The sequence below is a fragment of the Carassius gibelio genome, chromosome A10 (genome assembly GCF_023724105.1).
Source record: "Carassius gibelio isolate Cgi1373 ecotype wild population from Czech Republic chromosome A10, carGib1.2-hapl.c, whole genome shotgun sequence".
Classification (NCBI taxonomy): domain Eukaryota; kingdom Metazoa; phylum Chordata; class Actinopteri; order Cypriniformes; family Cyprinidae; genus Carassius; species Carassius gibelio.
This window is the reverse complement of record NC_068380.1, coordinates 22,375,797-22,385,684: the sequence shown is the minus strand read 5'-3', so window position 1 is coordinate 22,385,684 and position 9,888 is coordinate 22,375,797. Positions and strand designations below refer to the sequence as shown.

General features: G+C 35.5%; 2 long non-coding RNA genes across 6 annotated transcripts; one reads left to right on the top strand and one right to left on the bottom strand.

The window, feature by feature from the left end:
* Nucleotides 1–686: 686 nt before the first annotated feature.
* Nucleotides 687–4,705, top strand: LOC128021585 (uncharacterized). 5 transcript variants are annotated; one of them, XR_008185590.1, is made up of 9 exons: nucleotides 687–802; nucleotides 897–949; nucleotides 1,415–1,755; nucleotides 1,940–2,052; nucleotides 2,865–2,973; nucleotides 3,119–3,208; nucleotides 3,323–3,386; nucleotides 3,684–3,921; nucleotides 3,989–4,705. It is a non-coding gene; the product is annotated as an uncharacterized LOC128021585 (long non-coding RNA). The 5 variants fall into 5 exon arrangements; XR_008185593.1 differs by having other exon boundaries at nucleotides 704–802; nucleotides 897–943; nucleotides 1,685–1,755; XR_008185589.1 differs by having other exon boundaries at nucleotides 693–949.
* A 2,055-nt stretch (nucleotides 4,706–6,760) lies between these two features.
* On the bottom strand, nucleotides 6,761–9,360 carry LOC128021586 (uncharacterized). Its single transcript, XR_008185594.1, has 4 exons — nucleotides 9,143–9,360; nucleotides 8,507–8,835; nucleotides 8,210–8,322; nucleotides 6,761–7,253 (listed from the first exon to the last, which is right to left on the bottom strand). It is a non-coding gene; the product is annotated as an uncharacterized LOC128021586 (long non-coding RNA).
* Nucleotides 9,361–9,888: the final 528 nt, after the last annotated feature.

Here is a 9,888-nt window from a genome sequence, read left to right as displayed (position 1 = left end):
CGCTTCTTCGTTTTATTACACACCAGGAAGCGCACGTAATGCTCCGGTGATTTCAGCTTCTGTCCTCTCAATAAATAAAGACGTGAACACATGATCAACATCTCCAGAACTGCACTGAGAGTCACTTCATGAGCATCTGACAGTTTGATTTGAGTAAAACTAGCGTCATATCACATCATAGACTGAAGTATCACATACACAGAACTGTAAAGGTAAACCCGTCAAAATAAAAGTATTTGCCAGAAATCTATTACTAGCCTATTGTTCAGCAGAATGTAGAAAGCCTACTACTACTACTATTAAAATCAAACGAAATATAAGGAAAAATCACACAACATTTCTTCCCTGTATTATTTTTAATAGTAAATCCCCTTTGTTTACCAAAAAATAAAGTTTGCTTAATTTTCAATAATTAAAAGATAAATTAAATGAATGTTTTATGCCTCAATTTGATAACCAAAAAAATGTGAATACACATAATTTCCGAGGGGAAAAAACATTTCACATAAGGCTATTTTAGGAATTGTTGTTTTTATGCATTTAAATAATTACACTTGCTTAATCACAGAATTAGAAAACAATAAAACATATGGTGAAGAAAAAAAAATTCATAGGGCCTTAAACATGTAATATTTGACATATTTCTTTTTACAGTAGTTTTTGGGGGGTTATTTTTCATGTAAAGATATTGAGATATCAACAAGTCCTCCAACTCATACGACCGTATGGGTCGTTTGTCACTATCCATAAATACGACCCACACGAGCGTTCTCTAAATTAGCGCCCCTATTGGCAACAGGAGGTATGATAAATGAACTTTCGCCTAAATGCATTGTGGGTTTATTTTAACATGTTTGCTATTTGCGTTTTGAATTGTTTGATTTAAACTCTCCCAGATGTTCGTGGATTTTGATGATATGGATTTTAGATGACTTCGAGACATGTACAGGTAAGGTTTTCTCCCGTCTCATAAAGTAGTCGATCGTTTATGAATAATATGAGTTTTTATTTTCAAATCGATACTGGACACTGTATGTCCTATTAAACCAGTTTGACGTTCAAATCATTTAATCGAAATCTGCAGCTTCATAAAGTTAGTTTTCATTGTGATATTCGTTTGAAATTCGCCTGTGGTGGAAAGAGGTCATGTAAAAGTCGCGCATTTACCATGTTTTTACCATAGTAACATGTCGCTGAACCATGTCACGTGTTATAAAACCTCAGTAACCACAACTCAATGTATCTCCCGTCATAACTGTAGTTTTACTTTGGTATTTGTAGTATAAACACGTTACCATGTTTTTCACCACAGTAACTGTGCTTATTGTGTACTCTTTAGTTAAGAAACACATTTGCCATGCCTTTAATACCTTTTTGTAATGTAATTGTGATTCAGTGTTTTTTTTCTTTTCAGTTTTGCAGTTTCTTCATATCACATACATCTCCAGCTCCTACAACAACATTCAGTGTCCAGCAGCTCTTTATGATGCTCTCTCTCTCTCTCTCTCTCTCTCTTTCTCTCTCTCTCTCTCTCTCTCTCTCTCTCTCTCTCTCATTTTCCTTTCCTATTTTTCTGAACTGTAATTCATAAATAAGTCACACATATTTTTCTTTCTTTCTCTTGTTCATCATGGCATATTTTCACAGCTCAGAATCAGATTTTGATCAGTTCTTGTATTAACAGGGAACTTGTACTCGAAGCTCAACTTGAAGAAGTTTCCAGTGAAGATGAAGTCCTTCAAAGGTTCGACACAGGTAATGTTGAAGATATGTAGTTATAACTGATTTACTTTAATTAATTTATCCTTACTTTATGTTAATAACCTTCCTTATAGTCCTTCCTTTCAAATATTTTGTTCACAGATCATTTCTAACACACTGTCTAAACATGTATGTATTAAAACAACAACAACAACTTGTTACTTTTTCTTTATTCCAGCTGAAAAGGAAGACCATGGGCCTGTCAAACCTTGTTTGTGGAGAGGGATGAATTTGACCATCTTGTGTGTTTACGGAGAAGACCAAAAGCTGCTAAGGCAGATATTTCCAGAGGTACGTCTGTGTTGATCTGAGCACCTCGACAGAACTTTACTGCAGTTACATTTTGCACCGAATTTTATGTTTTTTACTTTTTTAAATACCTCACGACCCCATCAGTACAAACCCTGTGCTATGTCAAAGTATTAATAATTCAAACAATTTCAGCAAATTCATATGATATTGTACAAGCGTACTCTCCAGCTTTTCCTCCTGCTGTCATTGACCATCGCCTCAGCTCTCATGCAGACTGTGTCCATTTTAAGTAGTCAGAGCGTTATATCCTAAAGTTTATATTGAGTCCAGTGTATTCTTTATTAGCACCGTCTTAACCCGTTCTAACAGTACATGATATCTGTCCGCACCTCACAGTCTGCCTTTATTTCCATGTTGATTTTAATTGAACACGTCTGTTTAAAAGCAAGTCAGGAAATGCTGTGTAACTTGTCATGTGACACATCAGATCTTCAGTTAATTTGGCCAAATTAGATCATTTAAGGCTGTTCACACCAAGAATAGTAACTGATAGTGATTGGCTGTTTAATGTTCATCAGCTGGAAAATATATTCCACTGATGTTGTTCCTCTGTGTCATTAAGTATGGACTCATCCTTGGTATGAAGAGGTCTTTAAACTGCTTACAACAATCCTGCTGCATGTTATAGTGTAGAAAATAATTGAGAATAATATAGCTTGAAGATACAGCTTTCTTCCCTCTCATTTTGTTAAACTCAAACGCAAGATTTTGCCTTTCTTTGCTTGTTTGTCTTCATCTTAGTCCTTTACTCTCTCCACTCACTCACACATTCTCTCTTGCTCTGTTGTAAGGTACAAACAGAGCGGATGGTTGCATGATGGCCTCTTTCAGGTTTGTCAACTGAATGTCTACTAGTGTGGCTCAGCAAGTTCCTGTCATGATCAGCCCTCTCCAAGAAAGGTTTGTAGAAAATTGTAATCAATATTCATTTAATCCTCTAACCTGAATCTTTTGGTGAATTTACTTAATTATATCTGTCTTAATTCATATGTAATAAGCAATAGTAATTAAACATGGGGTTAATAGACATATTTTTGTTTTACAGCTGAAGAGCAAAAACACAAAGAACATCAGTCCTGTTGGGGATGAGGAATGAACATGGCTCTATTGTGCCCAAACAGAAAAGAGTGAAAAGGTGCTCATCCCCATTGATGTGTCTGTATTCAAGCAATGCATTAGTACAGCATATGATGTTGATCTCTATTCAAGTCAGCAATTATCATTTTTCACATATACATCTTTTTATAAGTCCTAGAATGAACAAATCATCAGGGCATCATTTCTGGAATTTGGGCAGAAAATGACTGAATATGGTGAGTACTGACACCTGCACCTGTATTCACCAAAACTATTTTTCTTATGGACTTACAGTTTTTGAAGGAGGATGAAGTCAGTTGATGGAGAAATGAAGAACGAGATGTGTTGTATATGAAGACTTCAGATGCAAAAGCCTTTAAGTTCTGTATGAAATGTTCTTCTAAGAAGAATTTTAGAAGAAAACTTCAGGTGGAACTTAGATGCCTTTGCATCTGAAGTCTTCATATGTACTATGAGTTTTCAATACATAACTGATTTGTTATGACTGTTTTTATTATTTTCTACTTGTACAGAAAGACTGCAGTAGAAGGAAAGCTGGTACTGAGAACATTTGTCTTCACTCCAGACTAAAGAGAAGCGGGTCTGAGGCCAGAGATGGAGGAGTCAATGGTCACCAAATGCAGCGCTGCAGCCTGAAACTGTGAAGACTGAATTCCCAAACAGCTGTGTGACTGCACAGATGTTACGGCCATAAAAGAAACTTCACAACTGAGAGCCCATACCTCCAACAACCTTCAACAGAAATCAATGGTATGTCCATTACAACAATTCTAAATAATAATAATATATAATTGACACAATGATTTTGTCTCTCCAGGACATCTACGCAAGGTTTTTCTTTTGTTGAGGACCGTCAGAGACTCCAGCCACACGAGCCATGGATTGCTCTCAACATCACCATCAGACAGACATTATCACAGAACCAGCACCAGCAGACTGCAAAACAAGTTCCTTCAACAGGCAATCAGACTGAACTGAACTCGTACCAGTAACACCACACACACACACACACACACACACACACATACACACACCAGCAGCCTCATACTGTGTGCACTGCACTCTATCAGCTACACTGACTGGACTCTGACTCACTATTATTCTGCAACCTGATATTCTGTTTGCACTAATTCATACTGTACTGAAAGTGAAAGTGACGTGACATACAGTCAAGTATGGTGACCCATACTCAGAATTTGTGCTCTGCATTTAACCCATCCGAAGTGCACACACACAGAGCAGTGAACACACACACACTGTGAACACACACCCGGAGCAGTGGGCAGAGGTATATCTACAGTATACAGTGATTGTTGTTAATTGTTTTCATTTTGTTCTCTCTGTATAGTATAGTATTGCACTATATTTTCTACCTGTATTGAGCTCTTATGTATACGGTTTATATTTTTGATACTGTGTATGTGTTGCAAATATATTCAGTACTTGTCATGCTGCAGTTTGCAGAAAAGCATTTTACCACCTGTATACTTGCATTCATGGTATTGTGATAATAAAATGATTTGATTTGAATTGGTCACATGACTTGTTCATCAGTTGTATTGTTGTGCTGGATAACAATTGCAAATTGTTTATGACATTGAAGAAGATCATGATAGAGACATGGATTTGAAGAAAACCAGGAGAGCTCTGATGATGAGAAGGAAACTGGATGTGATTCTTTGGTGCTCAAGACATTTCACCATGCCTTCATCTGGGTTTCTTCATCTGATTAAAATAAAATGGTTTTAATGTAACCCATTTTTATTTCACTTGAATATAATTTGTCTTAATATGCTTCTTTATCTGTCTTTATGCTGCATCCTAGTAAAATATTGCGTATGGTGTTGGATAATCAAGTATGGTGAATATTCTGTACTAGAGATGGTTTTTTGGTAGATACACCATTTAATTTTGTAAACAACACATATAATCACCATGGTTGTTTTGATGAAGACATGAACATTTAGTAATATTAATGAAATTCAGTTAGATGAAGAGCTGCATTAGAAGAGACTGCATGGACTTCATGCACAACTGAAGGTGATGAATCAAGGAAAGATCAACATGAATCCTGTTCTGTATTATAATGAAGATGTTCATGCACATTACTGATGTCTAGCTCCTGAGCAGGACAAAGATGAGACATTCTTTACAGAGATTTATGAATTAGGTATTTTATATTATGATTCTTTAAATTGCATGAATTGTATGGAACCATAAACTACACACTGTCACAAATTGTCTTACTGAATGACACATTGGCCTTGTCTGATGAAATGTCAGAATATGTATTTGTTGTCTTTGTTTACTATTAGCACTGTATTATTGCTCTTGATCTTATGAAATAAATTGAGCTCTTTCCAAATGGGCACTTATGTTGATTTTCTGGTGTCTTAATTCTAAGATAACTATGACTTCCAACTTACATAATGGTATGCTTTTGAAAAGACAACCTACAAAATGTGTCTCAACAGTTTGTTGCCAATGATGAGAATAGAGCTGTGCATTTTTTTCCTGCCCTTCCATCCCCAGGGGCCCAGTAGAGTCCCCTTGAAGAGCAAAACAATTAACATTCCAAATGGCTGTAAATCAAAATCTGATTATAGTTTCAAAAAGAAAATTGGTAGGACAACTCATTATGCTATGTTTACTAAATAATGTTTGGCACAGCTTTCAAACATTCATAGAAAAGTGCTATACATGTGTTTATAAAAGTACTCTTAGTAAAATAAAAAATGTCAGCCTGCCTCTCACATATGTCATATAACTTTGCACAATAAACATGCTTAGATATCCCTTTGTTTAAAAAAAGAAGTATTTTTCACAATTTCATTATTAAACATTTTAAACTACATTGCCCATAAGCCTTAGCCATTCTATCGATGGAAAGTGAAAGTCATGGCGCTGTTTTTTGTAGTTCAATTAAGTTATGTTCAGGTTTAAGGTTAGGATCTCGGTAAAGAGGTAATTTCACAAAATATAGCAATGCACCATTGTTAACTGAAGGTACTATTGACGTAATAATTACAGCAAAATTTACTTTGCAACATTAAACGTTTTTTTTAATTTGGGCTAAAAGAAAGTCCAGTCACAGCGAGTCCTCGAGTGCCAAGTGGATTTCAAAGCCAATGAAAATCCAGTTGAGCAGAAGCGACACCCTTACTTGTCCATATACGGCCATTCATGACAGGCTTTTCCGGGTTCTTGTGGTGAATTTATTTTCACCCACTAAATATAAAACTAAAATGACGGATTTGCATTGTGGGGTAAACCTGATTCAGCAATAGATTTGTTGATTACAGTTATTTATTTTCAAACAAGGGCCTCATATTTGCGATTATACACATTCTTTACCCTAATATTAATGTACAATATTTAAGCTCAACATTTTTGCATATACTGTATGAAAAAATAATATTATATTTATATATTTATAGTGTATTAAATGTATACATTTAATCACTTGTGTGTTTTTTGGAGATGTATTTACAATCTTGCAATTTTTAGCTCTACCAGTTAAACTACAGAAAAAAAGGAAAATAATAATAAAAATAAATAAATAAATACAATTTAAAAAACACAGGGATAATTTTTTTTTAGTAATTTCCATATCAGTGTTTATTGATATGTCAAACTTTTCAGACAAACAATGCAAATAACACCATTCTTTCTCTCTAGTTTGTCACTATGAAGAAATAAAAACAAAAAAATAATATATTATTGTGAAATATAACAACTTTTAAAAATTACTGATTGATAAAGTAACTAATAGGTACAGACAGAATTATGTAATAGAAAATCCCTTTAAAACTAAATTGGCTAATATAAAAATATATATATAAAATAAAAAAAATGAATAAATAAATAAAAATTGTCAATTTGTTTGCAGAGAAGTTTATAAAATGCCAAATGGAGTGTTCACAGTAGAGATGGGAGTGTTGACTAGAGGAGAAATAATACAAGTAGACATGCTAACGACTGAGAGCAGATGTGCCACACAAGAGAGAGTGATGTGGATGCTTTTGGAAGGGCTGCTATTGTGGAGAGCTGATGGAGAAGGACTCAGTAATCTGTCAGAAATCCTGCAAGACAGGAAAAAATTGAATTTATAACATGATGAATAATTAAAACATTGACAACAAATGAAAGTGACGTGACATACAGCCAAGTATGGTGACCCATACTTAGAATTCTTGTTCTGCATTTAACCCATCCAAAGTGCACACACACAGCAGTGAACACACACACACGGAACAGTGGGGATCATTTATGTTACGGTGCCCGGTGAGCAGTTGGGGGCAGCGCAAAAAAAGTCGTATTGCCGGGCCGAGACTCAAACCCACAACTTTATGGTTAAGAGTCAAACTTTCTAAGCACTAAGCCACGACTTCCCCCTAGCAACGGGCTAGTGGTTAAAGACAACATAACTGCAGCGTGTATAATAATAAACAGAACTTTATAATTTGTTGGTAGCGATGCTAAAATAGTCATTATAGTTATTGTTCTTGTTGTAAACACCTTTAAATGATCTAATTTGGTCAAATAAATTAAAGACCTGGGGCCGGTTGCATAAACTGCTTAAACTAATCTTTAAAAAAGTTAGCCATATAATTTGATTTACTCTAGACTTGTCATAATTGTTTAAAGTCAGTTACAAAAACATAGATTGGTCCAATTTTACTAAGAAATATGATTATCTCTTGGTTAACTGCTAGTTGGTCACAGTCTTAACATAATAGCTATGTTTACGCAACCGGCCCCTTTTGTGTCACATGACAAGTTACACAGCATTTCCTGACACAGTCTGCATGAGAGCTGAGGCGATGGTCAATGACAGCAGGAGGAAAAGCTGGAGAGTACGCTTGTACAATATCATATGAATTTGCTGAAATTGTTTGAATTATTAATACTTTGACATAGCACAGGGTTTGTACTGATGGGGTCGTGAGGTATTTAAAAAAGTAAAAAACATAAAATTCGGTGCAAAATGTAACTGCAGTAAAGTTCTGTCGAGGTGCTCAGATCAACACAGACGTACCTCTGGAAATATCTGCCTTAGCAGCTTTTGGTCTTCTCCGTAAACACACAAGATGGTCAAATTCATCCCTCTCCACAAACAAGGTTTGACAGGCCCATGGTCTTCCTTTTCAGCTGGAATAAAGAAAAAGTAACAAGTTGTTGTTGTTGTTTTAATACATACATGTTTAGACAGTGTGTTAGAAATGATCTGTGAACAAAATATTTGAAAGGAAGGACTATAAGGAAGGTTATTAACATAAAGTAAGGATAAATTAATTAAAGTAAATCAGTTATAACTACATATCTTCAACATTACCTGTGTCGAACCTTTGAAGGACTTCATCTTCACTGGAAACTTCTTCAAGTTGAGCTTCGAGTACAAGTTCCCTGTTAATACAAGAACTGATCAAAATCTGATTCTGAGCTGTGAAAATATGCCATGATGAACAAGAGAAAGAAAGAAAAATATGTGTGACTTATTTATGAATTACAGTTCAGAAAAATAGGAAAGGAAAATGAGAGAGAGAGAGAGAGAGAGAGAGAGTGAGAAAGAGAGAGAGAGAGAGAGAGCATCATAAAGAGCTGCTGGACACTGAATGTTGTTGTAGGAGCTGGAGATGTATGTGATATGAAGAAACTGCAAAACTGAAAAAAAAAAAAACACTGAATCACAATTACATTACAAAAAGGTATTAAAGGCATGGCATTGTGGTTAATGATTTTTAACTACAAATACCACAGTAAAACAGTTATCATGGTAAAAAAAAAAAAATATGGTAAGTGTTGTGGTCACTGGTCATTTCAGATTCGTTGCGATTGCCACACATTCGTTCACTGGCATTCACAACATATTTGTAAAGAAAACGTCAAACTGCACTTACTTTGACATTAATTGCAGACAATCAGAACAGTACCTTAAAAAATAAACCATAAAATAAAATTGTTTACAAACCTGGACAACAACGCATGGTAAGATGTTGGGTCACGCCTCCTTTTTTTGGGTGGTAACGATGGTAACGACAGTCAAAGGTCATTTGATGACGACACACCCGACAAACGAGACTGTCGTAATACGGCCGCTAGAGGGCGCTTGATTTTAAAACGTAATAATAGGTCGTAATATGCTGCTTGCACAAACGACCTATGTGGTCGTTTTTAAGAGGAGGACAGTCTCTGAGATATATATTGTATATCGAGATATAGCAAAATATATCGAGCGAGATATATTTTTTGCTCCATATCGCCCAGCCCATGTGCCACTACTGCTCGGTAAGTATGTTCAATGGCTCACAACCCTCCCTTCCTCCCCATTATAAGCATGAGCACATTACTGCGCACCTTCTGGCTGTAGTCTTCTTTGTTTCAGATCACTAAAACTTCCAAAATCTTAGCTGGCATGGAGCTCACTGTTGAGAGACTCCCGTCTTCATAACCAGGCTACAGGATAGACGTACCACTGCCACATCTACATGATTATCACTGTTTGCTTGAAAGACTTTATTAAAAGCCATAATTGTTATGTATTCCTAAACTCTTGGTTCCGGGGGGTTAATAATAAAGCTCTTGTATGTTCAATTATTCTGGGAGCAAGAACCATAAGGAATCATACAGCCAAAGATAAATTGTGTTCAATAAACTCAAGTAAACTTGCCAAAGTGGTTCCTGTCATATTAGTTCATATTGTTACGAGCTGAAGAA